The following is a 26,062-nucleotide window of genomic DNA, read 5'->3' as shown; positions in this document are numbered from 1 at the left end:
AAATAAATAAATAAATAAATGCCATGGTTCAGGGGCTCACGCTGTCCCATGAGCTAGCGACCGTGCCTCTATGCTCTCAACATCAGCTGAAGGCCGCATTCCCAACAGGATCCGAAGGCCATGAGCTTGGTGAACATGTGCCTGCTATGGGCTCAAGTTTCCTGGATATTTTTTGAATCTTGTTCCTTGCCTAGAAAATCTTTTGCTCCTAGTTTCCTGGACTCTTTTTCATGGTTAAAAAAATGTTTTGCTGTTTGCTTCGCTTTTTGAGTACGTCTGGATTATCACGACCCGCAGGAGGTGACTGTATCCAAATTTTTTCAAACCAGTCCAGTCCTGGAACTCCTTTCGACCAGCAGGAGGCTCCTGCACTTGTTCCAGAGACCATTTCTGCTCATCCCGCAGAGATGTGGTGTTCCATCCTGAGTTCCACACGACCTGCAGGAGGCGCCTGCGCCCAGGTTTCCACATCACAGTTATGAAGCTCCACTTCTTTGCTGAGCATCATCAAGCTTCAAGGAGTATATGCCTACTTGAATTAAATTACAGCAACTCCAGGGCTTTGGGTTTGAATGACCTTCAGGAGGCGCATGCACCCTAGACCTGGCTTCATTCCACCAATTCCAATTCAGTCAACGCCTCCCTCATCTCGGTGCTTGTCATTGCATTAATTACAACTACAGTCCTGACTGCTCTGCACAAATGGGAGTTCCAGCTTTTAATTCCACTCCAGTTTTCAGAGGTGTCACCTTGTGTCTCTTCTCCTTAATTCCAGCGTGGTGAGTTGCTTTGTATCTACAGCTTACAGACCACCATCCATCCTTCTGGTGTCCGTCAAACATCTCCTGAGCTGCTTGTTGCGACCATTGCTGCCCGACGTCTCCACTCTGCCCACCTTACCTCTTTTGCGACTCCCTCTTTGGTTGATGGAAGTTTGGCTGCCGCGGCGTCATCTTGCCGTTCTCCTCCGGTGTCCCCAGACCGGCTAGACGCTGCCTTCTGCCATGTTCTCCTGAAGCCTAAGGGCGCACGCGCGGCGCAGCCCCGACTCAAGTACCAGTTGTGGCGCGAACCTCAAGGGTGTCCCCCTGAGATGACATCATCAAGCCCGGATATATAAGGTCCTTGTTTTTGCTAGCTATTCGAGTTAGCAACAGTTTACCTAGCTTCCTCCATAAGGTATCGCTGCGGATGGGATTCGCTCTCTGCATACCTTGCTACTCTGTCTCCTCGGACTTTACCGGGGTACCCGCTCCTCAGGGGCCTCACTCTCTCTCTTGCTTTTCAGGTTGCAGTCTGGAACCGGTACTCGCTCCTCGAGGGCCCACGTTCCTGGACCTGCTACCGAATACTATTACTGCCAGGAAGTCACAGCTGCCTACAACACCAGTGTGTTACCATCTCTCTCTCAGAGCTTTCCCTGGAACCAGGTACTCGCTCCTCGAGGGCCTACTTCATTCCAGCCTCTGAGACTTCAAGAGACTATTGTGTGAGTGTTACCATCAAGGTTCTGTTCCTGAACTCTGCATACTCTGCCTACTCACTATATTCAGTTTCTCTACAGCTGTTCGCTGTTCCAGTGCCTGAGGGACTACAGCCCAGCTGGGCTCTTCCAGCTCACTACTGCCACCTCTGGTGATTCACTATACATTTAATAAAAGATCTAGTGTTTGTCTGTCTCCCAACTCTGAGCCTGACCGGTGGCCCCTCTCGGGATCTTCCCCTGGGGGTGTGGTCATCTGCCACCGGCCCAAGGATCCACCCACATTATCACAAATAATAACACTGCTAGAGTCCGGATTGGGAAATCCGACTTGTTCATCATCCGTCCATCTGATGCTGTCTCTGTTGCCAGACTAGATCTGTGATTGCCACCTTCAGGCTTGTCTGGAAAGCCTGCATTGTCCTTCAGCTCAAGATTCCATCAGGAAGGACCCCTTGTTCCATCTAGGGACAGCTCTTCAAGGATGAACAAATCTTGCCAGTCTTTAACTGTTTCCACCTACCAAGCCATTCTGGAGATTCTCTTCAAGAATGGGTTCCTTGTATAAAGCTGGGCATGTAATTCTGTTGACCATCTAATGCCTTATGGAGTAACTCCTCACGGTATGGGAACCCATGTTGACATGTGGATTATACCGGAGATGCAACTTTCTTCTCAACCTAATTAAAGGAACTTCTCTTATCCATCAGACTTTATAAGAGTCTGGGTTCAGTGACCCTGTGCATCTCTTCATTTCATCTGTCGACCGCAACTCCAAGTGCCATTTATCATTCAAAGTATAGAATTTACTCCAAGACCAGCTTTCCATCTTTTAAGCAATGTTGATTGGACTGTCTAGCTCCACCTGGCGCTCCTCGTAACACTGTTCATATAACAAGTGGTACCTGCAGGTTTGCATTCTCCTGATACACCATCTTGCGTCCAAGATTCCAACAGCGATACTCTAAATCTACTTTCTGGCTATTACTTTCAAGAAGAAGATGCTCTGGAGGTGTTCCTCACTCACGTCTTGATTTAAAAATCTGAACTGGACCATTCCTTAAGATACTATTTCCACTTCTGGGCCTCCGTTTAACCAGGATCATGTCTTTTTAAGTTTCATCGTGTTTCTATGTTGTCTTCAGTATGTTGCTTCGCCTCATCGCTTCAGCTGTTGCGGCCCCGGTCGCAGCACTCGTGACCAGGACCTTACCTCAATCTTCCGGGTTTGGGACTCGGGCTCGCTGCGGGGGTCCACCGGGTCCTGGGCCTATTCTTCGGCGGCATTCCTGCGGGGGTGACGCCGCCGGGACAACAAGGCCAGCCGCCCTACTCCTAGACGAGCGCGCGCGCAAAGAGCCCGAACTTGCAGGCCCTTTCCCGCCACTCGATGCTCCGCCCGCTTCAGTGATGTCAGACACCGGCGGGTATGTAAGGCCGGCGCCTGCCTCGGTTAGACGCCTTGCAACAAGGTTACCTTGGGGTTTCTAGTTGCTGTGTGCCTCGAAGTTCGCTAACGCCTGTTAGTATCTTGCTTCAGTTCCAGCCTGGTTCCTGCTTCTGTGTCTTGCTTCAGTTCCAGCCTGGTTCCTGCCTCAGTATCCTGCTTCAGTTCCAGCCAGGTTCCAGCCTCAGTATCCTGCTTTAGTCCCAGCCTGGTTCCTGCTTCTGTGCCTTGCCTCAGTTCCAGCCAGGTTCCAGCCTCAGTATCCTGCTTCAGTTCCAGCCAGGTTCCTGCCTCAGTACCCTGCTTCCATTCCAGCCTGGTGCTAGCCTTAATACCTTGCTTCAGTTCCAGCCAGGTCCCTGTCTCAGTATCCTGTTTCAGTTCCAGCCTGGTGTCTGCCTTGATCCCGGATCATCATCTCTGCGTCCCCGCTCGCCTAAGCCCCAGCGGCTGGGCTCCTACGGGCTCCTCCCGGGGGAGTCTTGGCTTCTAGGGTGAAGACATCTTCATTGATCTCCTAAGTCCCAGCAGCTGGACTCCTACGGGCTCCTCCCGAGGGAGTCTCGGCTTCCAGGGTGAAGACCTCCTCCTTGTTCTCCTAAGTCCCAACAGCCCGACTGCCTTTGGCCCCTCCTAGGGAGTACGGGTTTCCAGGGTGAAGGCCTACTCCTTCACCTGGTCCAGTGTCCGCCTCCCGGCCTGCACCTCTCTCCACGGAAACAGTGGTCCACCTTTCCCAGTCTCCGTCAGGCCGGCTCAAGAGTCCACTAAACACTCACAACAGATTGCAAGGCCATGGACTCGGCGGACATGTCGGGCCTTTAGGCCATTCCCAGAATGGCCCAACGAATTCAACAACAACAGCATTGCCTTGATGTGCTTGCAGCTACAGTGGAGCAACTGGCTGCTCACCTGGACACGATGCCTACGGACCCTCCGCCTGCTGCACCACTTGCCTGTGTGGTGAACATTAGTCCTGTTACCCAGTTACCCGCACCTTCATGCTACGCTGGGGAGGCTAAGACCTGTCGAGGATTTTTGAATCAATGCTTCATACGGTTCTCCCTGCTTCCCCAGCAGTTTCCTACGGATGTGGTCAAGGTTGCTTATATTCTATCCTTGCTGGATGGGAAGGCGCTAGTATGGGCCTCCCCTCTCTGGGAACATAATGATCCCTCACTTGAGGACTTGTCATGTTTTATTTCCAACTTCAAACAAGCTTTCGACGAGCTGGCTCGGCTAGCACTGCCACGTCTGAACTGTTACAGTTACGCCAGGGAGGACGCTCCTTGGCTGACTACGCCATGGATTTTCGCACGCTTGCCCAAGAGGTGGGATGGCAGGACGACAGCCTCCGAGCAATCTTCCTGGAGGGCCGGCCGGACGTATCAAGGATGAGATAGCCGCTCGCGACCTCCCAGAGGACCTCAACGGCCTTATAGAAATGGCAGGGCGAATCGACCATCGCCTCCAGCAGAGGGCCAGAGAGCAACGACCTGTCAGATGGACACCCTCATTGGCTCCTGTGTTCTCCAAACCATTATCCTGTTCCAAGACAATTGGACTGGAAGTCACGACCAGTGAACCCATGCAAGTGGGGCATACCCCACTCTCCGTTGAGGAGAGACAATGTCGCCGTGCCTTGGGCCTCTGCCTTTATTGAGGCCAGAAAGGCCATTTCCTGGCGCGCTGCCAAGAGCGTTTGGAAAACGCCAGAACCTAGGAGGTTGTGAGGTTGTGAGGTTGTGCAGCTGCTCCTCAATGTACTGTACCCATTACCCTGGAGTATCCGGGTGGGTCCCTGGAGACTCTCGCCTTCCTGGACTCCGGAGCAGGGGGTAACTTCGTCCTGAAGAATTTAGTACACCAGTTACAGATCCCCTTGCAGTCTCGGGAGATGCCTCTGCGGATTACCTCCATCCAGGCAACACTTCTTCCAGGCCGCATCACAGCCTCCATGACACCCATAACCGTACACACCAGGGCGATCCATTCAGAGGAGATAGCCTTCCTGATATTGGAGAAGGCCGTCCACCCCGTGGTGCTAGGGTTGCCGTGGCTACAGAAACACTCTCCCACCATCCAATGGGATACCCTGCATATTACCAAGTGGAGCCCGTACTGCTTTTCCAACTGTTTGAAGGTTCCAAAGGCTCCAGGTCTTCCTCTTCTGCACTCTGCCATCGGTCTTCCTGCGCCCTACGAAGACTTTACTTATGTGTTCTCCAAATCTAAAGCGGAGATCCTACCCCAGCATCACCCTTTCGATTGTACCATTGAGCTATTACCCGGGACGACGCCTCCTCGGGGTAGAGTGTACCCCTTGTCCTTACCAGAGACCCGGGCCATGTCAGAATACATCTCTGAGAATCTGGCAAAGGGCTTTATCCGTCCGTCCAAATCACCCGCTGGGGCTGGTTTCTTTTTCGTTAGTAAAAAGGACTGCTCATTGAGGCCATGCATTGGGGTCTCAATGCAATCATGAAGCGGGATCGTTATCCACTCCCGTTAATTCCCGAGCTCCTGGATAGGTTGCAGGGGGCTAAAGTATTCACAAAACTAGATTTATGAGGTGCCTACAACTTAGTGCGGATCCGTCCTGGGGACGAATGGAAGACCGCCTTTAACACCCGGGACGGGCACTATGAGTATCTCGTTATGCCCTTTGGACTATGCAACGCCCCAGCAGTGTTCCAACACCTAATGAACGAGATACTTCGAGACCTTCTGAATACCTCAGTCATCGTCTACCTAGACGACGTGTTAATTTACTCCCACGATCTGCCTTCGCATCGCCAGCAAATTCATCAGGTTTTGCAGATTCTCAGGGACAATGGTCTATACGCAAAATTGGAGAAATGTTGCTTTGAAAGAACTTCTCTGCCGTTCCTGGGTTATATTTATATTATATTATATTTATATTTATTCTGCTTATATTTATATTTATATTTATTGCTACGTTAAATAGTTATACTTCTTATATAAAATATTATAATTCTTTATTTATTACCAGTTAAAATATTATCACTTTATTTAGCACTATGTTAAATTGTCAACCAGTTATACTGTTCCATATGTTATACGGTTCCATGTAAAGCTCCGCTATCTGTTGAGCAGTTCTTCGTTTTATGTAAACCGGAGTGATTTGTAGTCCCTACTAGAACTTCGGTATATAAAAATTTAAAATAAATAAATAAATAAATATATAGTCTCTGCCTCCGGATTCCAGATGGACCCTGAGAAAGTGGCCGCCATCAGATACTGGCCTCAGCCAAGAGTGCTAAAAACATTGCAATGCTTCCTCGGCTTTGCCAACTTTTATAGACACTTCATCCCTAACTACTCATGTATTGTAGCTCCGCTCACCGCCCTTACTCGAAAGAGAGCCAATGCAGTGGACTGGCCCGTTCCACCTGCCAAGCCTTTGAAACCCTCAAGGAGGCCTTCCTGCAGGACACCTGCCTTCATCACCCAGACCCCCTCCGACCATTCGTGGTGGAAGTGGCCGCCTCTAATGTCGCGGTAGGGGCTGTGCTTAGCCAGTGCTCTGACTCCGGTCAACTCCTCCCCTGCTCGTACTTTTCCAGGAGATTCTCAGTTGCCGAAAATAACTACAGCATTGGGGACAAGGAGTTGTTGGCCATTAAGCTAGCCTTTGAAGAATGGAGGCAGTGGTTGGAGGGAGCCAACTATCCCATCACGGTATACGCTGACCAGAAAAACTTAGAGTTCTTGTGTCAGGCCCAATGCTTGAACCCAAGGCAGGCTCGCTGGTCCCTGTTCTTCAACCTCTTCAACTTCACGCTTTGTTACCGGCCTGCCTCTAAGAACATCCGAGCTGATGCCTTGTCACGTTCCACCGAGCTGGAAGAGGCTGAGGATCCACTCCAGTACATTCTGGAACCCGTGAAGATTAACCTTTCTGTGACTGCAGTAAGCTCCCAAGGGAAGACAGTGGTTCCTCGATGCTCTCGAAGAGCGGTCTTGCTCTGGGCCCATGACTCCCTCACAGGGGGCCATGCAGGCAGTGACAGAACTCTCGATCTGGAAAATCGGTTTTACTGGTGGCCAACGATGAAACAAGATATTCGTGCCTTTGTGGAATCCTGCCCCACCTGTGCCTTGCAGAAGCCACGCACGGGGAAGCCATGGGGCCTGCTGCAACCATTACCCATTCCAGTAGAACCTTGGACCCACATCTCCACTGATTTTGTGGTGGACCTCCCAGCCTCCGAAGGGAACACTATCATCTGGGTGACCGTGGACCGGTTCTCCAAAATGGCTCACTTCGTTCCTCTGCCTAAGTTACCATCAGCCCCAGAACTGGCTCAATTGTTCACACAACACATCTTCAAGATTCACGGTCTACCCCAAGACATAGTGTCCGACCGAGGTCCTCAGTTCACCGCCCGGTATTGGAGAGCCCTATGTAAGATTCAATGTGCAACTCAGCTTATCGACTGCATTCCACCCCCAGAGCAATGGGCAGATGGAACGCACCAACCGGACCTTAAAAACGTTCCTTCGCTCCTTCGTCAATGAGAGACAAGATAATTGGGCCAAGCTACTGCCATGGGCAGAATTCTCATATAACAACCATATGCATTCTGCCACAGGAAGCTCGCCCTTCCTTACAGTCTATGGGAAACAGTTGCAACCGCCACTACCTCTTCCTCTTCCAAGCGCACTACCAGCGGTGCAACTCTCCGCCCAGCAACTACAATCTCTGTGGATTTCCATTCAGAGAAAACTTGCCAAAGCGGCCAAGACCACCAAGAAATGGGCGGATCGGCATCGGCAGCCAGCGCCTATCTTTCTTCCTGAGGACCGAGTTTGGCTCAGCACAAGGAACCTCCAGCTTCGAAACCCGTCCCGAAGGTTGGCCCCTAGATACTGTGGGCCCTTCCGTATTGCTGAGCGTGTGGGATCAGTATCCTATCGTTTATGCCTACCTTCTTCCATGCACATACATAATGTGTTCCATGTCTCCTTGTTGAAGCCCCTTGTTCTCTCCAGGTATCACCGTCGAGTTCCTGATTCCACAGATCCTGCTGTACCTGATGAGCCAACCTATCAAGTTCGGGAGGTCCTAGATGTCCGGTTCCATCACCGACACTGGGAGTATCTGCTTGCCTGAGAGGGCTGCGGTCCCGAGGACAACACATGGGAACCAGCCGGTAACATCTTGGATAAAGAGCTTCTGCGGCAATTTTATCGTCAACATCCCAGTAAACCTGGACCTGCTAAGAGGGGGCGTAAAAGGGGAGGTACTGTTGTGGCCCCGGTCATGGCTCTCACAACCGGGACCTTACCTCTATCTTCCGGGTTTGGGACTCGGGCTCGCTGCGGGGGTCCGCCGGGTCCTGGGCCTATTCTTTGACGGCGTTCCCGCGGGGGCGACGCCGCCGGGATGCCAAGGCCAGCCGCCCTCCTCCTAGGCGCGCGCAAAGAGCCCGAACTTGTAGGCCCTTTCCCGCCACTCGATGCTCTGCCCGCCTCAGTGACGTCAGACGCCGGCGGGTATGTAAGGATGGTGCCTGCCTCGGTTAGACGCCTTGCAACGAGGTTACCTTGGGGTTCCTAGTTGCTGTGTGCCTCAGAGTTCGCTAACGTCTGTTAGTATCTTGCTTCAGTTCCAGCCTGGTTCCTGCTTCTGTGTCTTGCCTCAGTTCCAGCCAGGTTCCATCCCCGGTGCAGGCCTCTACTGAGTCTTCGTCATGTTCCAATCTCAAGTTCCACTTCCTCGTCTGGAGTCTGCTTCACATTCAGGGCACACTGCAATGCAGTTCTCACCCAGTACTTTTGTCTGAATCCTGAATCCTTGCCTGAGACCTTCTGAGTAACCTGAATCCTTGTCCGAGTCTTCTGAGTAACCTGAATCCTTGTCTGAATCTCCTGAGTATCCAAGTCTTCGTCCAAGTTTTCCAAGTAACCTTAGTCTTCGTCCAAGTCTTCCTAGTTCCTGAGTTCCTTTCTTGTCTTGTTCCTGCCCTCAGTCTCCATCTGGTCTCACACACTAGTCGTTCTCGTGGTGGGTCCAAAATGGCTACCGTGTGGCCAGAGGGCTTCTCTTGTGACCAGCATTGCGTTGCTGGGTCACACTGGTACATGTAGGTCTAGCGGAGGGCTGATCCTGCCTTGTTCCTGCTCTGAAGTTCCTTGCCTTGGTTCCAGTCCTGCTTTGTTCTTGCTCTACCCGTGCTTGCATGCTCTCACCTCCCACGGTGTGCCTTGGGGCTCCTCCCTGAGTCATATCGTGGTTCAGGGAGCTAGGTTCCCATGAGTTAGCGACCGCGCCTCTAAGCTCTCAACATCAGCCGAAGGCCGCATTCACAACACATAATTTTACAAAACTGGCTAGTTTCACACTTCTAGTAAAACTACTATTAAAATTATTTGATAGCTTCATTCATCTAATTCTATATGGCTATGAGAGTGAAGTCTGGAATGTATACAGGAAGGAAAAGAATGTCAATATAAATCTTGTATCTCCAGTTCTGTAACACACTGTGTAGCCACAGAAATTCCCCCAACAATGGAGCTTGGATGTTTCCCTTACAGCTCATCATATGAAAAGATATTTTCAAATTGTTTTTTTTTTTTTTTAATATACTGACATTTGATCTCAATCAAGATATCACATGAGTTTACATTCAGGTACTGTAGGTATTTCCCTATCCCCAGAGGGCTTACAATCTAAGTTTTTATACCTGAGGCAATGGAGGGTAAAGTGACTTGCCCAAGGTCACAAGGAGCGACAGTGGGAATTGAACCCTGGTCTCCTGGTTCACCTCATAGTAATAGCAGCACAAACACCTTCCACTGCCAGACATGTTGTGAACTAACACAAAACCCCGAAACAAAGATACTCAAAATCTACACAGCAAACCTATCATAACATAACAGTAGTAAGACCAAGGACTCAAACAACAAGAACCCTACCTGTGAGAAAGCACAGCTAAATATTACACTGGGTCCCAGAATACCAATACACCACCTACTGGTGAAACAAAATAAACCCCCTTGCTATAAATCCCTACACAGACATTACATGCTAGCAGAATCTCTCATCTTGGTCACACACACAGAGCAGAGACGGACCCTCACCAAATACAGAATAAAGGATCACAGAACCAGCAATATGCAGGCAAAAACTGTAATGGAAACCCCAAGAAGCCAGACTCTCGCCCGAATTTTAAAAGCCCTGAGCGCATAAAATTCAGGGGTTACGCACAAGGCAAAGCTCTATGTGTGCTACGCGCATTTTCAAAAGGCCCCAGCCATGTGCGTAACGCCCTCAATACGTGCAGAAATGCCAGGTCAGCTAAAAGGGGCGGGCTGGGTGAGGAGAGGCCAGGACAGCGCATTCCAGCAGCCAGCTAATGCGCATACCGTAATTTACTTCATCTTCATAACACACGCATGTTATAAAATCGGCGCAGACATTTTAAAATCAACCCCTCTGTGTGTAACAATGGAAAAGCAAAACCACCATTCCTCATAAAACAAATAAAATCAAGAAACATAAAAGCATCAATTATAATAGTAAAACCATACTAATAAAAGAATATTTAAAATCTACTGACAAATAGAATAACATTCATTCATATACATTTTTTTTTTTAATTTCCAAAGGATTAGGGGGTTAGGGGGGTGCACAAACTTTATCCTCTCTCTCTCACGCATACTTGCATGTCCATTCTCCCTCACACATACACTGTCACATACACACACATACATACATGCTCTTATACACACCCACAACCTCTCTCTCTCATAGACACTGACACACTTTCAGGCTCTAAGACCCCCTCTCTCCCCCCAACCCTCACACATAAGCTCTTGCTCCCCACCTGATTCTCTCATACATACACTCTCACTTGCTCCCGCACATAAACACACATACACACACACCCAGGCAGGCACCCATTCTCACACAGACAGACCCCAGGAAGGCACCCATTCATTCTCAAACACACACACCCCAGGCAGATTCCCATTCATACACATGTACACACTGAAGGCAGACGCTCTCTCTTTCTTTTGCCAACAACCTTGGAGCTTCTCTTGTTCCTCTGCTGCCGCTATCACTGCTGCCGCATGTCTATTGGGAAGGCATCGATCGCTGCTACTGGCACTGACACCTGTTCTGCTGCCTCCTCTGTGCAGGCCCCACAGTATTAAAAATTTGAGGGGGAGGAGACCGGACTGCTGGGCCCCGATTCAGGGCCGGACCATCACCCACCCTTCCTGAGCCCGGAAGTGAGAGGGAGGAGCCGCGCGCTTAAAACGCTGCGGCTCTGTAAGACGCCGAGGAGACCGGACTGCTGGGCCCCGATTCAGGGCCGGACCATCACCCACCCTTCCTGAGCCCGGAAGTGAGAGGGAGGAGCCGCGCGCTTAAAACGCTGCGGCTCTGTAAGACGCCGAGGAGACCGGACTGCTGGGCCCCGATTCAGGGCCGGACCATCACCCACCCTTCCTGAGCCCGGAAGAGAGAGGGAGGAGCCGCGCGCTTAAAACGCTGCAGCTCTGTAAGACGCCGAGGAGACTGGACTGCTGGGCCCCGATTCAGGGCCGGACCATCACCCACCCTTCCTGAGCCCGGAAGTGAGAGGGAGGAGCCGCGCGCTTAAAACGCTGCGGCTCTGTAAGACGCCGAGGAGACCGGACTGCTGGGCCCCGATTCAGGGCCGGACCATCACCCACCCTTCCTGAGCCCGGAAGTGAGAGGGAGGAGCCGCGCGCTTAAAACAGCCGCGACTCCGGTGCTTGCCACCGCCGGTGCGTCGCCAAAGCCGTGCGCGCCCAAGGGGTGCGCACGGCTTTGTCCGGCTTAGTCCGGACTAGGACGGACCAGGACGGACTGAGAGGAACCCAACATCCACTCTGATTGCTGAGACGCAGACAAAATCAGCTCAAAACGATCGACGATCCTGATTTTTTGAATAACAGATGCCTCCAAAAAGAAAAGGGAAGGTAAGGGTGTTTCCACCAGAGCCCTTGCCTTCCCTACTTCAATTGGAAATCGATCGGTTTATGACCCAGCTGGAGAAAGAGAGCACCAATGAATCGGTTGGGGGCAACCCGGAAGGAGAACGAGTTACCCCCCTCGACGAGGCATCTCTCAGTCCTGACACCCGACCGCCTCCAGCCCAACGGGGAGCTAATGGAGATGCAGCAACATCAGCTACCGAAGAGGTTAAGCGATTGTTGTCAACTGGAGGAGCAAACTCCATACTGGACTCAGTGGAAGTTGAGGGATTGCTCCCTCAATTAGAGAAACAAGACCACTCCCACCCTGAAGAACCAGGTACCGTGACGGCAAACTTAAGACCAGAGACGGTAACGTTGGGGGCAATCTGGGATTTGGTAAATGGACTAAGTGTTACTGTTAACCGACTGGAGGGGAAAATAGACTCAGTAGCATTAGATCTCCAGCAAAAGTTTATAGGGGTACAAAGACAAACAAATGAAGTGGTAAATAGAATAGGGGAAGCTGAGAAGAAAATAAAGTCCTTACAAGATTTAAGCATAGTTATGGTGAAAGATCAATTAGGATGTTCTAGAAGATTGGAAATAATGGAGAATAATATAAGGCATTTGAACATAAGGGTAATAAACTTTCCCAGAATAGCAGGGGAAATACCTTTTGTTTCCTTTAAAAAGTTTTTGGCAGAAGTCCTTGGTTTTTCTGATATAAATAATAATATGTTGGCTATAAATTCATGCTTTTTTGTAAAAAGAACCTCTGCTCAAGCTTTGTCTATCCCTGCTAATTTAACGAGTTTCTTAGAAAATTCTGAAACACAGGTATTAGCCAGAGAAACTTTGATTGTTTCATTTATCACATCAATTGATATCAGTACCCTTATGAAAGCTTATTTTCAAAAATTTCCCATTACATACTGTGGCCAGAATATAAAGATCTTTCCAGATCTTGCTCCAATTATAAGAACAAAGAGGCGTGAATTTCTAGACTTGAGACAAAGAGTTACGACTTTAGGCTTCTCCTTCTTGCTAAGGTACCCCTGCCGGTGTATACTTAGAAGGGGTACAGAGTCATTTAGCTTCAGCCAGTCAGATCAGCTACGTCAATTTTTAGAATTGCGAGAACCACTTGCTTCATCCCCAGTTGAACCCTAAGTAGTGCAGGTGATATATAAAGGCCAGTTGTAAAATGAGCTGTTTCTTGAATTAAGTGTTTTTCTTTTTTCTTTCTCCTATTGTAATTGTTTAGCTGTCTCAGATGTAATATTTAATATTCCTGGAGATATGGTTGCTATTTAATTTAAGATTTAAATTACAATCACATATTGTGCAATTACGTATAATTGTATTGTTTCTGAAATTATTATAATTTTTTCTTTTTTGTTTTTCTGTCAGAAATTGCAGATATGTGATAGTGTCTTTTTCTCAATTCAACCAAGTATTGAATGTAAATGATTAACCTAAGTGTAAATTGAAAAATTTATAAATAAAAGAGGAAAAAAAAAAATTTGAGGGGCTTCCAGTTCTTCAATGCTGATCTCGTTCATCGTGAGATCTGCATAGAGAAAGTGCTACTCTTGCACATTCCCAAAGATAAAATATGCCAATCACTAAAAATTAAAAAATAAATTTTTTTTTTACCTTTGCTGTCTGATCTTAGCTTTCTAATCGATTGGTCACAGGCTTTTTTTTTTTCACCTTCTTTTACTTGGTCTTTTAACAATTTCTTCTACAAGGTCTCTTTTTTTTCCTGTTTCTTCTCTGTCCACCTGTCTTCTTGCCTTCTTCCCTCAAACACACACTCAAGTTCTCATTCTCAAATGCTGACTCTCTCTCACACACACACTCAGGTTCTCATTCTCACACACTGTCTCTCTCTCTCTCTTACACATACATACACAGGCTCTCACACTCACATGCTGTCTCACACACACACACAGAGCTCACATTCAAATGCTCTTGCATACATAAATACACACTGTCTCTCTCATGCTGTCTCACTCATACACACAGGCTCTCTCACTCTCACATGCTGTCTCACACAAACACACAGGCTCTCTCACTCTCACATGCTATCTCTCTGATCATACAGGATCTCCCTCCTACACACAGTTTCTCAACTCACCTTCACACATACTCTTCAGGGCATCAGCCTCTCACCTCTGGGCCTCTTCTTCGCAGGTCACCACGGATGGGCTCCACAGCAGCCCTGATCTTCTCGGGCCGCTAGGAGGTGGGATTTGTGGCAGCCCTGTTACTAACTCTGCTCCTCTTCTGCATGTGGCCAATGCTCCTCCTCCTTCCTGCCCGTGTGGCTCTGGTAACATTTTTTTCTGGGGCCCGTCGGGCGGGAAGGAGGAGGAGCATCTGGTCGTGACCTTTTCTTTGGGCCGTGATGGGATGAGCTCCACCACAGCCCTGCTGATCTTCCTGTTATTCACGGCCAATTCCCTGCTCAGCCGCCAGTGGGATGAGGTCCATGGGCAGCTGCACGGGCCTCCCTGTCAGCCAAAAGCGTCCTCCTATAGCTCTTGCCTGAGGGTATTGGCACCCCTTCCCCCCTTTCGTATGCCACTGCCTCCTGTTTTTTCTGCTGCCGGTAGACCCGATCCCACCGGTGGCACCATGGGCCTCCACTTCTTCCGCTGCTGGTGGGATCGGGTCCACCGGCAGAAACACGGGCCTCTCTCTGCTCTTGATACCGCCCCACTGCGTGTGCCGAACTGTGCAATTGCACGGTTTGTACACCTGGTGACACCTGGCCTGGTTGAAAACCTATTTATTTGGTCCACCCAGCTCATGATTTTATAATCTTTTATCATACCCCCTCTCAATTGTCTCTTCTCCAAGTTGAAGAGCCCTGATTGTTTAACCTTTCTTGATAAGGAAACCATTCCATCTCTTTTATCACTTTTGTTGCCCTTCTCTGTACTTTTTCTTGTTCCGCTATATATTTTTTGAGATGGGGGTGACCACAGTACTCAAGGTGCAAAGGCATTATGATATTCTGTTTTTCCATTACTTTTTGAATAATCCCTAACAATGTATTTACTTCTACTTCCCTGCACACTGACCTGAAGATTTCAACATATTGTCCATAGCCACATCAAAATCCTTTCCCTGGGTTGGTTACTTTTAGTACAGAACTCAGCATTGTGCACCTATAGATTTATTTATTTAAATTCTTTTGATATACCGATACTCAAGACTAGCGTCTTATCGTACCGGTTTACAGCGAAACAGGGGGTAACCAATTAACTGGAAAGATAAAGTTACAATGAACAGGGATTTATAGAGGGGAGAGCTGAGAGCAAAAGAATAGGAATAACATAACAAAGTTTAACATAACAAAGTATAACATAATAAAATTATAAACAGCCTGATCAGAGCTTAAGTTACAGTGAATATAAATTGTAATAGCGACATGTAGTGTTGCAGTTGGTTACTGCAGGCGAGGTAGTGGACACTTGGGCCGGCCCACCTAGGATGACAGGGTAGGCCGGGAGGCGGAGCCACAGGCTGGCGGTGTTCACCCGGGAACCAGGAGCCCCCAGGAGGAGCCCGTAGGGTCCTGGCACCTTGGGACTTGGGGAATATGCTCAAAGTCCAGTGGCAGGTAAGGCCTAGGCTGGGAGGGTAGTATAGGAAGTCCAAGAGTATAAGATAGTCCGTGGACCGGCTGTACAGGCCGAGGGCCAGCTGATGACAGGGCAGTGGGCGGCAGCGGGAACTGTAACTAACCGGACACTGAGGCAGGGTCTGTAGAATGCTGGAACTGGAGCAGGCTGTAAACTGGAATGGAGTCTGTAGCAGGCTGTGGACTGAAGCGGGCTGTAGACTGGAATGGAGTCTGTAGCAGGCTGTGGACCGAAGCAGGCTGTAGACTGGAATGGAGTCTGTAGCAGGCGGTGGACCGAAGCAGGCTGTAGACCGGAATGGAGTCTGTAGCAGGCGGTGGACTGAAGCAGGCTGTAGACCGGAATGGAGTCTGTAGCAGGCTGTGAACTGAAGCAGGCTGTAGCGAAGTCGGGAACGGACCAAGGTCAGAGGCAGGCAGCAGGCTGAAGCGAAATCAAAAGGCAGTCCAAAGGTTAAGTCAGGAACGAGGAACAGACGAAGCGCAACTCAGAACTACTAGGCAGTAGTGAACCTCGTTGCAAGGCAAGGAGAAGAAGTCCGGATGCCGGTTATATCGGGCTTAGGGCGTGGCGTCATCAGCACAGGCGGGGCCAGACTTCCAGGAGCTGTGCGCACAAAGTGGGCGTCCTCGCGCGTGAGCGAGGCAGCAGGGAGACGGGCAAGCAATGGCGGCCGCCACGTGGAACTGGCAGAGCTGCCGGAGTCCCAGCCACGCGGAACGCGGCGTTTCCAGCAGCGGAGGTAGGCACTGTTCAGAGCTAGCGAAGGGGAAGCGGCAGAGACCGCAACAGTACCCCCCCCTTTACGACCCCTCTTGAGAGGCCCTGGTTTTCCTGGATGGTCCTGATGGAACTGCTGCAATAAGTTCTTGTCAAGGATATTGCGGCTGGGTTCCCAGGTGTTATCTTCATCACTGCAGCCCTCCCACGCCAGTAGGTATTCCTATCTACGGTTGTGGAAGCGGACGTCCAGGACCTCACGCACTTGGTAAGTAGGGTCATCGTTGATGGCTGTCGCAGTAGGATCCGGAGGCGTATGGTGATAACGAGAGAGGACCACAGGCTTAAGCAGGGACACATGAAAGACATTGTGGATTCGGAGAGTAGAAGGCAGTCTCAGCCGATACGAGACCAGGCCCACCCGCTCAGCAACCCGAAATGGCCCACAGAACTTGGGTGCAAATCTCCGTGATGGGAGTCGGAGATGGATGTTCCTGGTGCTGAGCCAGACTCGGTCCCCCGGCTGGTAGGTGGGAGCTGGTCGTCGGTGGCGGTCGGCCGCTTGTTTGGCGGACACGGCTGAGCGACGTAGTTGGTTCTGAGTCTTGTGCCACAATGTCCGTAGTTGCTGGGCCGCTACTTGAACGGCAGGCGAGGCGCTGGGGGCATCCAGCGGGAGCGGAGGTCTTAGTGGTTTCCCGAAGACAAGCTGAAATGGGGATTTGCCGGTAGCAGCGTGAACTTGGTTGTTGTAGGCGAACTCGGCCCAGGGCAGTAGTTCTGACCAATTGTCCTGTTTTTCATTAATGAAGGCCCGAATGTAGGCCTTCAGGGTCCGATTCATTCTTTCGGTCTGCCCGTTGCTCTGTGGATGAAAGGCTGTGGAGAAGCTGAGCTTTACTTTAAAGCATTTGCAGAGGGCTCTCCAATAGCGAGCTACAAACTGGGGTCCCCTGTCGGAAACTATGTCTTGGGGAAGACCATGTAGCCTGAAGACATGCTGAGCAAAGAGACGGGCCAGTTCGGGCGCTGAAGGAAGTTTAGGCAAAGGCACTAGGTGCACCATCTTTGAGAAGCGGTCAACGGTGACCCAGATGACCGAATGCCCGCAAGACGAGGGTAAGTCCACCACGAAGTCCGTAGTTATGTGGGTCCAGGGTTCAGTGGGGACCGGTAGTGGCTGCAGAAGGCCACAAGGGGATGCAGGACTGGGCTTCTGACGGGCGCAGGTGGGGCAGGAACTCACACAGGAGAAAACATCCCGCTGGATGTTGGGCCACCAATAGAAGCGATTGATAAGTTCCGAAGTTCTTTCACGTCCTGCGTGCCCTCCGATGAGGGAGTCATGAGCCCAGCGTAAGGCCGTTAGGCGATCCCGGCGAGGAAGTACAGTCCTACCCTGGGAGAGGACTGTCAAAGCAGACAGGCGGACCTTACTCGGGTCCAGGATAAATTGAGGAGGTTCTTGATCCTCCTTGACGCAAGAAGTGCGGGAGAGAGCATCCGCTCGGAGGTTCTTGGCCGCCGGCCGATATTGCAGAACAAAGTCAAAACGACTGAAAAACAAGGCCCAGCGGGCTTGACGGGGGTTCAGTCGTTGAGCCTGTGACAGGAACTCCAGGTTCTTGTGGTCAGTGTATACGGTGGTAGTATGCAGGGAGCCCTCGAGCCATTGTCTCCACTCTTCGAAGGCGAGCTTAATCGCCAACAGCTCTTTGTCCCCAATGGAGTAATTGCTCTTGGCTGGAGAAAACTTCCTGGAGAAGTAAGAGCAGGGGAGGAGTTGGCCAGAGTCGGAGTGTTGGCTGAGAACCGCCCCAACCGCTATACTGGAGGCGTCGACTTCCACAATAAACGGTCTGGAGGGATCTGGATGCCGGAGGCAAACGTCTGAAAGAAATGCCTCTTTGAGGTCGGAGAAGGCTGCCACTGCAGCGTCAGGCCAGTTTTTGGCGTCAGCTCCCTTGTGGGTCAGGGCCGTGAGCGGAGCAACTCGATGCGAGTATCGCGGGATAAAGTGTCTATAAAAATTAGCGAAGCCCAGAAATTGCTGGAGGGCTTTGAGGCCACTTGGTGATGGCCGCTACTTTTTCTGGGTCCATGCGGAAGCCGGTAGAGGAGATGATGTATCCCAAGAAGGGCAATGACTCAGCCTCGAATGTACACTTCTCCAGCTTGGCATACAAGCGGTTGTCTCAGAGGGCTTGAAGAACCTGTGTAACGTGGCGGCGATGGGAGTCCACATCCTTGGAAAAGATGAGCACGTCGTCCAGGTAGACTATGACATGTGAGTGGAGCATGTCACGCAGTACCTCATTCATGAGGTGCTGGAAGACGGCGGGGGCATTGCAGAGTCCAAAGGGCATTACCAGATACTCGTAATGCCCATCCCTGGTGTTGAACGCCGTCTTCCATTCGTCCCCTGGGCGTATACGGACGAGGTTATAGGCCCCTCTGAGATCCAACTTCGTGAAGATGCGGGCACCCTGGAGGCGATCCAGAAGCTCCGGGATAAGCGGGAGGGAGTACCGATCTCGTTTGGTGATGGTGTTCAGGCCGCGGTAATCGATACACGGCCGGAGGGAGCCATCCTTCTTGGCAACAAAGAAGAATCCGGCACCAGCCGGTGAGCGAGATGGGCGGATGAACCCCTTGGCTAGGTTCTCCGTAACATACTGGGACATGGCCTTCGTTTCGGGTAGCGACAGAGGATACACTCGGCCACGAGGGGGCGTGGTGCCCGGCAATAGGTCGATAGGACAATCAAACGGCCGGTGCTGGGGAAGAATCTCCGCCATCTCCTTGGAGAAAACATCCTGAAAGCTTTGGTATGGCTCAGGTAGGAGGTGCGAGGAGCAGAGGTGCAGAGGTGCAGAGGTCTGGGCGGACGTGGGAGCTGTAGACAGCGTTCAAAACAGGCAGGACCCCAACGAACCAGTTGGAAGTCATCCCATTGTATCACGGGAGAATGCTGACGTGACCAAGGAAGTCCCAAAATCAACGGGTGCACCGCTCGCTCCAGGACGAGCAGGGAGATCTCCTCCGAGTGGAACAGGCCTGTTTGCAGTGTCACTGGGGCCGTGGAGCAGGTAATGATCCCCGGAAGCAGAGTACCTCGGATCGAGGAGATCTGCAGAGGAGGGACCTTCTGTAGAGTCGGTAGGGAAAGCTGAGTCACCAGATCGGCCACAATAAAGTTCCCCTCAGTGCCAGAGTCAATGAAGGCACGAATCTGGAGTTCCCCACCGGGGTATTTCAGAGTTACTGGTAGCGTGCAGAGAGGAGCTGATCCAGTAGCGCCTAGGTGTAGCTCCTCAGTGTAACCTAGGCATGAGCGTTTCCCGGACACTCTGGGCAAGAAGCAAGAAAGTGCCCCTTGCCTCCACAATAGAGGCAGAGGCCTAGGGAGCGACGTCTCTTCCTTTCTTCCGGGGTAAGTGGGGACCTGCCCAATTGCATGGGTTGCCCAGTAGGCACAGTGGGAGGAAGAACCTTGGGAGCAGGTGTTCTGGCGGAGGTAGACAGCTGTGGTGGGGCTCGGCGACTCGAGCGAGTCTCTCTATCCTGCTGTTGGAGACGGCGATCCACCCTACCAGCAATGTCCATTAGGTCATTTAAGTCCTCAGGGAGCTCCCGACCTGCCAGTTCATCCTTGATACAGCCTGCCAGACCCTCGAGGAAAATCCCTTTAAGGCAATCGTCTTGCCAAGCGACCTCCATGGCCAGGGTTTGGAAGTCTATAATGTACTCAGCCGCCGGGCGTGTCCCTTGCCGAAGGTGTAAGAGCTCCGAGGCCGCGGTGGATCGGCGTGCGGGGTCATCAAAGGCCAGGCGGAAGTTTAGGAGGAAATCTTGTAGGTTCTGTAGCAAAGGATCCGAACGTTCCCACACAGGTGAAGCCCAGTCGAGGGCCTTGCCGTCCAGCAGAGAAAAGATAAAGGCTACCTTGGCTGCGTCTGAGGGAAACTGTGTTGGCAGCAGGGTGAAGCGCAATTGGCACTGGTTTAGGAAACCACGGCATGTCTTGCTGTCCCCGGCGTACCGGGTAGGCGTGGGCAGCTGAGTGCTTGAAGTTGCAGTGGACGCGGGTGCCGGAGGCAACTCCCGAGTGGAAACCTCAAGACGAGAGACCAACTGTTCCACAGTGGCAGCGAGGGTATCAATGCAGTGCTGTTGTTGCTGGAGGCGTTGAGCCATCCCTGGAATGGCCTGCAGGCTTGGAGTCTCCGCCGAGTCCATGGCCTTGCAAACTGTTGCAGTTGGATACTGCAGACGAGGTAGTGGACCCTTGGGCCGGCCCACCTAGGATGACAGGGTAGGCCGGGAGGCGGAGCCACAGGCTGTTGGTGTTCACCCGGGAACCAGGAGCCCCCCAGGAGGAGCCCATAGAGTCCTGGCACCTTGGGACTTGGGGAATATGCTCAAAGTCCAGTGGCAGGTAAGGCCTAGGTTGGGAGTGTAGTATAGGAAGTCCAAGAGTATAAGATAGTCCATGGACCGGCTGTATAGGCCGAGGGCCAGCTGATGACAGGGCAGCGGGCGGCAGCGGGAACTGTAACTAACTGGACACTGAGGCAGGGTCTGTAGAATGCTGGAACTGGAGCAGGCTGTAGACTGGAATGGAGTCTGTAGCAGGCTGTGGACTGAAGCAGGCTGTAGACTGGAATGGAGTCTGTAGCAGGCGGTGGACTGAAGCAGGCTGTAGACTGGAATGGAGTCTGTAGCAGGCTGTGGACTGAAGCAGGCTGTAGCGAAGTCAGGAACGGACCAAGGTCAGAGGCAGGCGGCAGGCTGAAGCGAAGTCGGGAACATCCAAGGTCAGAGGCAGGCGGCAGGCTGAAGCGAAGTCGGGAACGAACCAAGGTCAGAGGCGGCAGGCTGAAGCGAAGTCAAAAGGCAGTCCAAAGGTTAAGTCAGGAACGAGGAACAGACGAAGCGCAACTCAGAACTACTAGGCAGTAGTGAACTTCGTTGCAAGGCAAGGAGAAGAAGTCCGGATGCCGGTCATATCGGGCTTAGGGCGTGGCGTCATCAGCACAGGCGGGGCCAGACTTCCGGGAGCTGTGCGCACAAAGTGGGCGTCCTCGCGCGCGCGTGAGGCAGCGTGGAGACGGGCAAGCAATGGCGGCCGCCACGTGGAACTGGCAGAGCCGCCAGAGTCCCAGCCACGCGGAACGCGGCGTTTCCAGCAGCGGAGGTAGGCACTGTTCAGAGCTAGCGAAGGGGAAGCGGCAGAGACTGCAACATGTAGATAAATAATTTGGTGAAAGTATGTAACCGAACCAATGGCAGAATCAAGAGTCTGTTTTAAAGTTGCCTTGGCTTAAGGAAAGGCTTGTTTGAAGAGCCAAGTTTTTAAATACTTCCTGAATGTAAGCAGGCATTATTCCTGACGTAGATCTGTGGGAAGCGTGTTCCAAAGAGAAGGACCAGCGGTGGAGAAGGCGCGTTTCTTGATGGAGCGGTGCGACGTGGACTTGGTGGGGGGCACTTGAAGTGTACCTTTATAGGCTTCTCTGGTGGGTCTCATGGAGGAGTGAAGGAGGAGTGGGATTTTTAGCTGGAGTGAAGACTGATTGTGGATGGTCTTGTGGATGATGGTTAGGGACTTATAAAGGATTCTGTAATTGATGGGAAGCCAATATAAATTCTTGAGAATGGGCGTGATATGTTCTCTTCGACTGGAATTGGTTAGTATCCTTGCAGCTGCGTTCTGAAGCATCTGCAGGGGTTTGGTTGAAGTTGAAGGGAGGCCAAGGAGAAGTGAGTTGCAGTAGTCTATTTTTGAGAATAGGGTGGCTTGTAGAACTGTGCGGAAATCGTGAAAGTGCAGTAGAGGTTTTATCCTTTTCAAGACTTGTAGTTTATAGAAGCATTCCCTTGTGGTGTTGTTAATGAATTTCTTGAAGTTCAGTCGGTGGTCTAGTATAGTGCCAAGATCTCTCACGTGGGTTGTGAATGCTGAGGTTGAGGCTGTGGTGAGGTTGTTGAGGAGGGGGTTATGATCATTGGGGGAGATGAGGAGGAGTTCAGTTTTATTGGTGTTTAAGACTACGTTGAGACTGGAGAAGAGCTGGTTAATGGAGTGTAGGCAGCTGTTCCAGAGTTGGAGGGTATTAGGGATGGATTCAGTTATGGGGATCAAAATCTGAATGTCATCGGCGTAAATGAAGTGTATTAGTTTCAGATTAGCGAGGAGCTAGCAGAGTGGTAACAGATAGGGATGTGAATCGTGTCCTCGATCGTCTTAACGATCGATTTCGGCTGGGAGGGGGAGGGAATCGTATTGTTGCCGTTTGGGGGGGTAAAATATCGTGAAAAATCGTAAAAAATCGTTAAAAATCGAAAAATCGAAAAATCGAAAAACCGGCACACTAAAACCCCCTAAAACCCACCCCCGACCCTTTAAATTAAATCCCCCACCCTCCCGAACCCCCCCCCAAATAACTTAAATAACCTGCGGGTCCAGCGGCGGTCCGGAACGGCAGCGGTCCGGAACGGGCTCCTGCTCCTGCATCTTGTCGTCTTCAGCCGGCGCCATTTTCCAAAATGGCGCCAAAAATGGCGGCGGCCATAGACGAAAAAGATTGGACGGCAGGAGGTCCTTCCGGACCCCCGCTGGACTTTTGGCAAGTCTCGTGGGGGTCAGGAGGCCCCCCACAAGCTGGCCAAAAGTTCCTGGAGGTCCAGCGGGGGTCAGGGAGCGATTTCCCGCCGCGAATCGTTTTCGTACGGAAAATGGCGCCGGCAGGAGATCGACTGCAGGAGGTCGTTCAGCGAGGGTTCCGGCGCCTCGCTGAACGACCTCCTGCAGTCAATCTCCTGCCGGCGCCATTTTCCGTACGGAAAATGGCGCCGGCCATACGCGTATGGCCGGCGCCATTTTCCGTACGAAAACGATTCGCGGCGGGAAATCGCTCCCTGACCCCCGCTGGACCTCCAGGAACTTTTGGCCAGCTTGTGGGGGGCCTCCTGACCCCCACGAGACTTGCCAAAAGTCCAGCGGGGGTCCGGAAGGACCTCCTGCCGTCCAATCTTTTTCGTCTATGGCTGCCGCCATTTTTCGGCGCCATTTTGGAAAATGGCGCCGGCTGAAGACGACAAGATGCAGGAGCAGGAGCCCGTTCCGGACCGCTGCCGTTCCGGACCGCCGCTGGACCCGCAGGTTATTTAAGTTATTTGGGGGGGGGTTCGGGAGGGTGGGGGATTTAATTTAAAGGGTCGGGGGTGGGTTTTAGGGGGTTTTAATGTGCCGGCTCACGATTCTAACGATTTATAACGATAAATCGTTAGAATCTGTATTGTATTGTGTTCCATAACGGTTTAAGACGATATTAAAATTATCGGACGATAATTTTAATCGTCCTAAAACGATTCACATCCCTAGTAACAGATATATATTAAAGAGAGTGGGGGAGAGGGATGATCCTTGGGGTACGCCATATGAAGAGCTGAAGGGTTGAGATTCTTTGTTGTTTATTTTGACCTGGTAATTTCTGTTGCTCAAGAAAGACTTGAACCAGTTAAGGACTGTACCCGAGATGCCAATATCTGAAAGGCGGCTTATGAGAGTGGAATGATTTACCGTGTCAAACGCTGCTGAAATATCCAGAAGAGCCAATAGGAATGTTTGACCTTTGTCTAAGCCCAGGAGGATATTGTCTGTGAGTGAGATAAGAAGTGATTCTGTGCTTAAGGATTTCCGGAATCCATACTGGGCCGGGTAGAGAACCCTCTGATTATCTAGATAGTCAGAGAGTTGTGAATTAACCAGTTTCTCCATTAGTTTGGCAATGAAGGGAAGGTTAGCTATCGGGTGGAAGTTCTCTGGGTTTGGTTTTTTGAGAAGTGGTTTCAGAGTGGCGAGTTTCAGGGGGTCAGGTACTGATCCTTGTGCTAGGGAGCAGTTTATGATTTCTGCTAGTGGTTTGGAGATAATGCTTGGGATGGTGAGGAGATGTTTAGTAGGGATGTGGTCTAAAGGGTGCGAGGAGGGTTTCATTTTCTTAAGGATAGATTCAATTTCTAGAGATGATGTAGGTTCAAAGGTATTGAAGTTTGTATTTGCGTTTAGGCCATTGGGAGGTATGTATGGAGGGGGAGGTTGGGTATTTGAGAGAATGAGCGGAGCCAGGAGATTGGAGATTGGAGATTTTTCTTTCGAAGAAAGTTGCCAGTTCGTTCGACTTAGATTGAGCTTCGTCTTCTGGAATAGAGGGCGGGGAGGGTTTAGTAAGAGTAGAGACATAAGAGAACAGGATCTTTGCATCATAGAAGAAGTTGTGGATTTTGCTGGCGTAGAAGTCTCTTTTGGTGCAGAGTATGATGTTCCTGTACGAGTGCAAGGTGTTCTTGTAGATTGATAGCGAAGCAGGTGAGGGATCCTTGCGCCATCTCTGTTCCTTGTGTCTTAGCTCTTATTTTAGGATCTTCAGCTCTGGTGAGAACCAAGGTTTTTTGTTTTTTTGATCTGGGTTGATTTCTTTGGTGGTCATGGGACATAGTTTGTTCGCCACTGAATTGGTGATGTTTAGCCACGACTTCAGAGCGGAATCTGCGTTAGAGAGATCAAGGTTTTGAAGGTCTTTCGAGAGGAGGGAACTGAGGTCGTCTATGAAGCATGGTTTTCTGAAGTGGATGTGAGATTTGGTGGAAGGAGGGGTATCGTCCTTTTTTATTGAGAAGTCAGTGGTGATCATCGAATGGTCCGACCAAGGGATTGGAGTGCAAGAGGGGGGGGGGGGGGGGGGGGGGGGGAGTGAGTGTGACTTTTGAGTTAGTGAAAATGAGGTCCAGGGTATGGCCAGCTTTGTGAGTGGGTTGGTTGATGATTTGATTGAACTCCATTGCCTTGAGGGAAGACAGAAGGGCTTCGCAATTGGGTGACATTGGAGTCTTGTCTACATGAATGTTGAAGTCTCCTAGTATAATAGCTGGGGAATCTGCTTTGATTTGTTTGGCAATAAGCTCGATGAGGGGGGAAGGGTCTGATTCGAGAAGCCCCGGGGGGAGTATATTAAGCAGATTTGAAGTTTGTTAGATTTGAAGAGGCCTACTTCTAGTTTCGAGGCCGTTTTTATTGTTTGAGGGGTTAGTTTTAGCTCTTTATTTGCAGCTAAAAGGATGCCACCGCCTCTTTTTTTATGTCTGGATATTGGGAAGATGTCGTAGAGTTGTAGCGGTAGTTGTTTGATGAGGGCTATCTCTGTGTGTTTCAACCATGTTTCCGTAATTGCGCAGATATCAGGTTTTGAATCCATTAGGTAGTCGTTGAGGATGTGCGGTTTTTTTGTGAGGGATTGGGCGTTGAAAAGAGTTAATGAGAAAAGTGAGAGACCCAGAAATTGTGTCACAGGGGAGGTCATGATGGGAATAAGTGATCTCTTTTGGTGGGGGTGAGCGGGGGTTGCAGGTTTTCTCCTGTTGTAATATGAGTGGCTGATGATGGGGATGGAATAAGTTAGCATCTTTGTAAGCTTTGCAAGGATTGTGGTTGCTATTGGGAGGCCTTGTCTTCTGCTTCTTTGTGGAAGTGGAAGAGGAAGAGAGTTGAATGGAAGTTCGTCTCTTGGTGAGCTGGAAGTGAATGAGTACTGGGCAAGAGGCTGATTGTTGGAGAGTTAGGAAATGGATGACGGGAGGGAGCCCTATTTTCTTGGTTCAGGGTCACACGAAGGGGCGCACTAAGGGGCAGGCCCCTTAGGTCGCGCTCCTTCGTGCGTGCGACACCCGGTGCGCGACGCCACCGATCAGGGCCGGAATTTAAAGGGCCTTACTTTTACT

The 26,062-nt window shown here is 50.8% G+C and overlaps 1 protein-coding gene across 1 annotated transcript in view; it reads left to right on the top strand.

Annotated features, from left to right (window-relative positions):
- The window catches only part of LOC115094735 (adhesion G-protein coupled receptor G4-like), a 225,188-nt gene that overhangs the window by 146,337 nt on the left and 52,789 nt on the right, over positions 1-26,062 (top strand). The gene's annotated exons all lie outside the window — the stretch shown is intronic.

The sequence above is a fragment of the Rhinatrema bivittatum genome, chromosome 6 (genome assembly GCF_901001135.1).
Source record: "Rhinatrema bivittatum chromosome 6, aRhiBiv1.1, whole genome shotgun sequence".
Lineage (NCBI taxonomy): Eukaryota > Metazoa > Chordata > Amphibia > Gymnophiona > Rhinatrematidae > Rhinatrema > Rhinatrema bivittatum.
This window is presented reverse-complemented; position numbering and strand designations above follow the sequence as displayed.